We start from the raw sequence: 7,634 nt of genomic DNA on the forward strand, positions 1-7,634 counted from the left end.
GTCAATTTTCTGGCCTTACTTAAAGTCTTGCTCATACCACAATGTTTTCATTGGTCTTGACTGTAGGAACAGTCTCTCGCAAGACAACACAGACCAGATCAACACTGCCCATCATGGAACTATTTATTTCCTGTAATTCGCTCCATCCACAACAACATATAGCAATTCATCCAATCCATGCTGACCAGACATCCAAACCTAATCTAGTCCCATTTGCCAGCACTTGGCCCATAACCCTCTAAACTGCTCCTGTTCATATACCCATCCAGCTGCCTTTTCAACAATTGTACCAGCCTCTACCATTCCATACATGCACCATCCTTTGCATGAAAAAATTGCACCTGAGGGCCCTTTTAAAATCTTTTCCCTCTCACCCTCAACCTATGCCTGAGTGTTTTGGACTCCCCCATGCCAGGCAACCCCCCACCTCTGGCAACATCCTTGTACATCTTTTCTGAACACTTTCAAGTTTCACAATATTCTTCCATTAGGATTACACACAATATTCCAAAAGTGCCCTAACCAATGTCCTGTACAGCTGCAACACTGATTTGCTCACATATCAAACATTCCATGGAGTTTTCTGAAAACCTGGCTTGAAGGGGCTTCCTATAACCGAAGAATAGGCCTTGCACAGTTCAATAAACCAAAATCACTCTATCCCCTTACACTTCAAGGTGGCAGTAATTACAATACAACAGTGGAAAATAGAATACAACTACAATGGTAAAACATATTCTTCAACAACCTGGAGAATAATAACGGAGATAATAAATCAGAACAAATAGAAAATTTTCCTTTTTGAACAATCAATACCATTACAGTGAATAGTCACAGACGTCACGAGATAAGAAATGTAATGATTTGAGAAGATCTTATTACCTTATTTCAATATTCCTTGTGATTTACTAGAATGGGATGCTTGCTGCAGTGATACATTCAGGTTAACATATAATTCAATACATCAAATATGTGAAGCAAATTGTAGGTGCTGTCTCAGATCGCAGTCTGTGCTCATTTAGCTGATTACACAGCAACTGGGGCCGCAGAACTGACCAATGAACCAACTTGTGTGGAGCACAAACAGCCAGAATGGCTGTAACTTCTTCACCTCTTCATCCCTGCTGGAATGCAGGTAGAGTTCGGAGGTACACCTACACCAAATGAAATGCAGTACAGAGGAATCTTGATTATCTGAAGGACATGGGCAGGGAATATTTCATTCAGTTAATTAAATACTGGATAACAGTTAGCCAAGCATCAGGATCTTGCTATCTTGTTAGTTAATCTGAACTTTGGTTAATTGAATGCTGGATAATAGAGGTTCCTCTGTAGTTCAACTAGACAGTTCACAACTAACTTCTCAAAGACACGTGGGAATGGGATATACAACTTATCAATTTGTGACACACAGATCCCAATGAGTTTGAAAGAAACAAAGAACAGGTTGGTCTGATACTGAAAATTAGGAATTTGGTTTTGTTGCCAACTGTGGTACAACCTGCCCATATGTAACATTGTGGTTGAGAAGCTCAAAGCTAATTTACAGTGTTAAAAAAAATTCTCTTATCAGTATTATTCAAATCCTGCCATTGAATTAAAAGAATGTAGTTTAAGTGAGTCTTTAAACATTGCAAAAATCCTTTTAACAACATTGTACTAATCAAAATAAAACAATGAAAGAAAGAGAGTGATGTGGACAGGATTATCCTTGTTTTTATTTACATATGGTCAGCCCATTTTCAAGAGCCAGATGCACCAAGCAACCCCCACCCCCGGACCACACTCCATATCAAGGGCAAGGTAGGTCAAATCCAGCGCGAAGCAAACACTCAAGGCTGCCCCATGACAGAACGGTCTCCATCACACTCTTCCACCCCTCTCCCTGCACACACACACGCGCTGTTTGCGGGAGCAGGGAGTCAAAAGGAAGATAAGTGGCTTTCAGCAACTGTAGAGCACCACCTATCTGTGCCCCTAATCATAGCAAACCTCAGGCAAATTAAGGTCTCTCATCCAAGCCTGCCAACAACCACCCCCCCCCCCGGCCATTTTACAGGATGCCAATTGAGTCTGTTCCCTAATATGTCAAGCAGATAGAGCAGAGGTAGGTTTCAGGATTTCATTGTGCTTCTATCCTGACCACTTAAGTCCCTGTTTAGTCTGTGAGTCAGAAAGGTCAACCATGGAATGTCAAACCCAAAACCTTGTGCAAGAAGGGAGAATTCTTCTCTGGTACCAACCACCCTAGGATCACCCCTTGTTATCAGATTCTCAGGAGGGCATCTTGTACAGTATTCAAAGAACTTAAATTCCATGTGGTGGTGCAACAGGTTCTGTCATGAGGTTGGTTTCAGGATACTGAAGTAGATTATCAGCCTAACCCCACAAGAGAAACCATTTGCCTCTGAATGTCCAATGATAAGTATCTCAGAAACATAATTGCACCCCCATCATATTCTCATCATATGCATGTATCCAATAGCTTGAACTGCTGCACAATTTCAAAGTTGAATAATACAGCTTTTCCTTCTTCAATATGTCTTGAAAGAATTCCAGTAGTACACAAACACATCAATGTTTTACCTGCAGAGTTTCAGAAATTGTCTGTTTGTTTTGGCAAGTTTTAATTGCAAGAGCCAAAATGAAAAAATCAGGTGGCGTTAGCAGGAAGCATAAGTGTGGCATGAATATTTCTTGGACACTTCCACTGATTCGTGAAAAGGTCGCTTGCTCCTCAGAATTCAAAAGTTTAGAGATGTTTCCAAGCTCTTCCAATCTGGAGCTCTGTATGTGAAAGATGAAGCTGGACTATACAACAGGTGAACCAGAAACAATCCCTTTAATGCTGCAGCTTCGTGTTCTGGGCATTCCAAACCTTGGCTCATACTCTTGCGTGGTCCCTCAACAGTTCTTGTTATGAAGGAGCGAACAAACAGGATGCCTTGTGTCAATGATTTAGTTCTCAAATCCAAGATCATGAAAGTATTTTTTACTGACCAAAACAAGATTTGCTTCATGTACATATATAATGCTGCTTCTTTGTATTCATTCTTAACAGGGATAGCAAAGTAGAAACCTACATACAAATGTATAGTTATGCAAATGTACATTTTTGAACCATTTTGTATGTAACATGGAATAGTCAGATATTTCAACTGCTTTGTGCAACAATAAAGCACGCAGTAATAATAAATTAGTGTCAAGTGTGATGTACATTGACATCATGGCTTTGAATTGGAAAAGCAAACTATACCGCATTCTGATCAATGTGCATTTCAGTATCAAACGTGCAGCACAGAAAGAGGCGCTTGGGCCCACCACATCTGTGCCAAATATGCTGTGATTCCCAAGTAACATCATCTGACTGCAGGTGGTCCACATCTCTATTCCCTGCATGTTAACATGTTTGTTCAAATGCCTCTTAAAACTGGTTTATTGGAACTGATTCTACCACCTCCCCAGCAGCATGTCAGACACACACACTTGTCTGACAAACATACCTTCAGAGCCACTTGCAACTCCAAAGTCCTATTTAGTCAAGTGCATGAAATCCATCCACGTATTCAAAGACCATTCAGCCCAGATTCTCTTGCACATATTGAAAATACAAAAAGACATGATCTGACATTCTCTCATCCGACCTCACTTGGGCACAAAACATCAGCAGCATGAAGACACAGATCCTCCAATGAAACTGCCGAACAATTCAAGCTTCATGGAAGGAACTTTTGTGCACTTAGTGCAACAAACCACACAACCTGCTCCCCACACACAGAGACACCTCCCTTGCCTTCATCTGCAATCTTGAGACAGCCTTTCAGCGAAAGATCTCCAACAATAGTCTCTCCAAGAAACATTTAGAAGAGATTCATTAAATTTTCATTCATGTGAAGAAAAGTACGCTGCTAAAATTTTGAGTCGGGAAGTGATTTTGCACTGAAAATCAGCAACTTATGCCATCCGCAGCAAATGTCTTGAAGCATTACAGCAAACTTCTCTTCAGAACCTTCAGCTACAGATCAGCCTGACACTTTGTTTTTGGCCATACAGCATTGACAGAGAGGGTAAGTCAAATGCCTTCATTTGGTTTGTTTCTGTTAAGATTATGGAAGTGATCTACTGATTCAAGCTGGTTTGATTGAGCAAGTGCCTGTGGCATCTCTGTGGTAATGAGAATGTGGTGACAGAAATAGAAATTGCTGGAAAAACTCACCAAGTCTGGAAGCATCTGTGGAGACAAATTCAAGTTAATGTTTTGGGTTGAGTGAGCATTCCTCAGAACATCTTCTGATTTCCTACTTGATTGCCTCTTTGACTGAGATTACTAATGGCCTGTCATTTGCATCTGTTCCTTGTTGTTCCAGAAGTAATCACTGGTAATGCGCCTTCCATTTATACAAACTCTGGATTTGTCTTTTATTTGTTTTCTTGTCTCAGAACCATTATTTTGTTGTGCTAGCACCATAATCTCTACATTATTTCCAACCTTTCTTCTACCATCAACCTCTGCCTAGCGCCGCTATGTTTCCCCACTTGGTTTATAATGTTGAACATCACAATACAGAAGAGCCTCAATTGGAGCTTCCTCCACCACTCAGGCAGTGCATTCTTGATCACAACCACTCTGAACATCAAGGTTTTTCAGGTCTGTTTTGCTTCTTTTCACAATTACATTTTACATTTCTATGAATGTATTCTTGATTGTTGCATCAATGCCATCTGCAATCTCTCTTCAGTATACAAGTTTGTCATCAAGCTTGTCAAAATTAACCCAACTCTGACAGAACATCATTGAACCAAACTTGTCCCATATTTCTTCCCCTATGAGTGACCCAGCCCAACTGGCTCAGTATTTTCCCACATGTTCCAGTTTAACATATGGCAATTCATCTTGGATGATGTTGTTGCAAACACCCCCATACCGATCGATCAATGATTCTGAATTAACATGACAGGCTTCAATAAAAGTGAAATCTTGGAAATCTGAAATAAACACACTCGATCCTGAAAAAAATCCAGCATGTCTGGCAGCAGCTGAACAGAAGGGAAGAGAACTTAAAATCCAATATGACTTGGGACTGCCATAGTGTTAAGGGTTTAGATGAAGATGAATTTGTTAAGAGTGTACAAGAAAATTTTCTGATTCAACGTGTGGATGTACCAAGTGGAGATGGTGCACAACGTGACCTTAGCCTGGGAAATTAGGCACGCAGGTGACTGAGGTGTCAGTGGAGGAGCACTTTGGGGCCGGCGACCATAATTGTATTAGCTTTAAAATAGTGATGGAAAAGAATAGAGTGGATCTAAATGTTGAACTTCTAAATCAAAGGAAGGCCAATTTGGACAGTATTCGGCAAGAACTTTCAAAAGCTGATTATGGACAGATATTTGCAGGTAAAAGGTCGGCTGGAAAATTGGAAGCCTTCAAAAATGAGATAATAAGAGTCCAAAGCCAGTATTTTGAAGCCAGGGTGAAAGGAAAGGCTGGTCCGTGGAGGGAAAGCTGGATGATGAGAGGAATTGAGGTTTTGGTTAAGAGAAAGAAGGAACCAAATGTCAGCTTTAGACAGGAGATATCGAATAAATTCCGAGAAGGGGAAAAAGGCAGTAGGAGCATACTTAAGAGGGAAATCGGGAGGGCAAAAACAGGACGTGAGATTGCTTTGGCAAATATGGAAAAAAGGAGAATCAAAAAGAGATTTTATACAGACATTAAAAGGACAAAAGGGTAACTAACTAGGGAGAGAATAGGGCTCCTCAAAAGATCAGCAAGGCAGATGTGTATAACCGCAGGAGATTGGGGAGTGGGGGAGATACTAAACGAGTGTTTTGCATTAGCGTTTACTGTGGAGAAGGACATGGAAGATGTACAATGTGGGGAAATAGACGGTGGCATCTTGAAAAAAAAAGGCCATTTACAGAGGAGATGGTGATGGACGTTTTGAAAAGCATAAACGTGGATAAATCCCCATGACCTGATCAGGTGTGCCCTCCAACTCTGTGGGAGGCTGTGGAAGTGATTGCTGGGCCCCTTGCTGAGATATTTGTAAAAATGCCGAAAGACAGGAGGTTGGCTACTGTGGTACCACTATTTAAGAAAGTTGGTGTGCCACACCACACCAGTGGTGTGCCACAAGGATCAGCGCTGGGTCTACTGCTTTTCATCATTTATGTAAATGATTTGGATGGGAACATAGGAGGTATAGTTACTAAGTTTGCAAATGGCACCAAAATTGGACGTATGGTGGACAGTGAAGAAGGTTACCTCAGAGTACCAGTTTGGCCAATGTGCTGAGGAGTGGCAAGTTTAATTTAGATAAATGTGAGGTGCTGCATTTTGGAAAAACAAAACAGATCAGGGCTTATACAATTAATAGTAAGGCCCTTGGGAGTGTTACTGAACAAAGATACCTCAGAGCGCAGGTATATTATATTGTTCTTTGAAAGTAGAGTCAGAAGTAGATAGGGTAAAGATGACGACATTTGGTACGCTTTCTTTAATGGTCAGAGCATTGAGTATAGGAGTTGGGAGGTCAAGTTGCAGCTGTCCAGGACATTGGTTCGGCCACCTTTGGAATATTACATGCAATTGTGAAGCTGGAAAGGGTTCAGAAAAGATTTACAAGGCTGTTGGCAGGATTGGAGGATGAGCTATAGGGAGAGGCTGAATAGCCTCCTGGAGTGGAGGCTGAGGTTTATAAAATCATGAGGGGCATGGCTCGGATAAATAGACAAGGTCTTTTCGTTGGAGTGGGGGAGTCTCGAAATAGTGGGCACAGGTTTAGGGTGTGAGGGGAAAGATATAAAAGGGACCTAAGGGGCAACTTATTCACACAGGAGAGTCGTGCGTGTGTGGATTGAGCTGCCAGAGGAAGTGGAGGCTGGCACAAATACAACATTTAAAAGGCATCTGGATGGGTATATGAATAGGAAGGGTTTAAAGGGCTACGGTTCAATTGCTGGCAAAAGGGACGAGGTAAGGCGAGGATATTTGGTTGGTGTGGACAAGTTGGACTGTAGGGTTTGTTTCTGTGCTGTACATCTCGATGACTTAATTCGAAGGGGTTGGAGCATGGCTTTTTTTTAAAACAATGCGGTCAACAAAGGAGGAAGACAAGTACAATAGAGGTTAAGGGTTTCGACAGCAAAAGGCAAATGGAGTGCTAATGGTTATACATAAGAGATTGATAGGTAAATTAAGTGTTAATGATACACGTTAAAAAGGAGAAATCTATCTACTCTGCTGAGAGTGAAGTGAACAAGATGCAGCATTTTCTGTCTTCAATACTAAAGCCTTGGAATCGATCCATTTTCAACATAACACAACATAAAAGCAGCTTTCAAGTCTTGGAGGAGTGCTAAACTGCTTATTCACCAGTATTAGGAAGTTTGTCGCACAAATACCGTGATAATGATGACACTAAGACAGTTAAACTTTTCAATGAATCATGAACTCATAATTACATTCTTTGAAATTCTCGTGGCGTTTGATAAGCTGTTTCAACGAAACTCCAAAATGGAGGTGTCTGACCAACATTGACCCCCGAATCAGTACAAAAATAAGAACACATGTTGCCATTCACCAAGTTTAGTAAATGGCAATATATAATTGGTAAGTAAGCAATTAATGT

The sequence above is a fragment of the Chiloscyllium plagiosum genome, unplaced genomic scaffold (assembly GCF_037043375.1).
Source record: "Chiloscyllium plagiosum isolate Xiang-an unplaced genomic scaffold, Cpla_swu_hap1 HiC_scaffold_48, whole genome shotgun sequence".
Taxonomy (NCBI): domain Eukaryota; kingdom Metazoa; phylum Chordata; class Chondrichthyes; order Orectolobiformes; family Hemiscylliidae; genus Chiloscyllium; species Chiloscyllium plagiosum.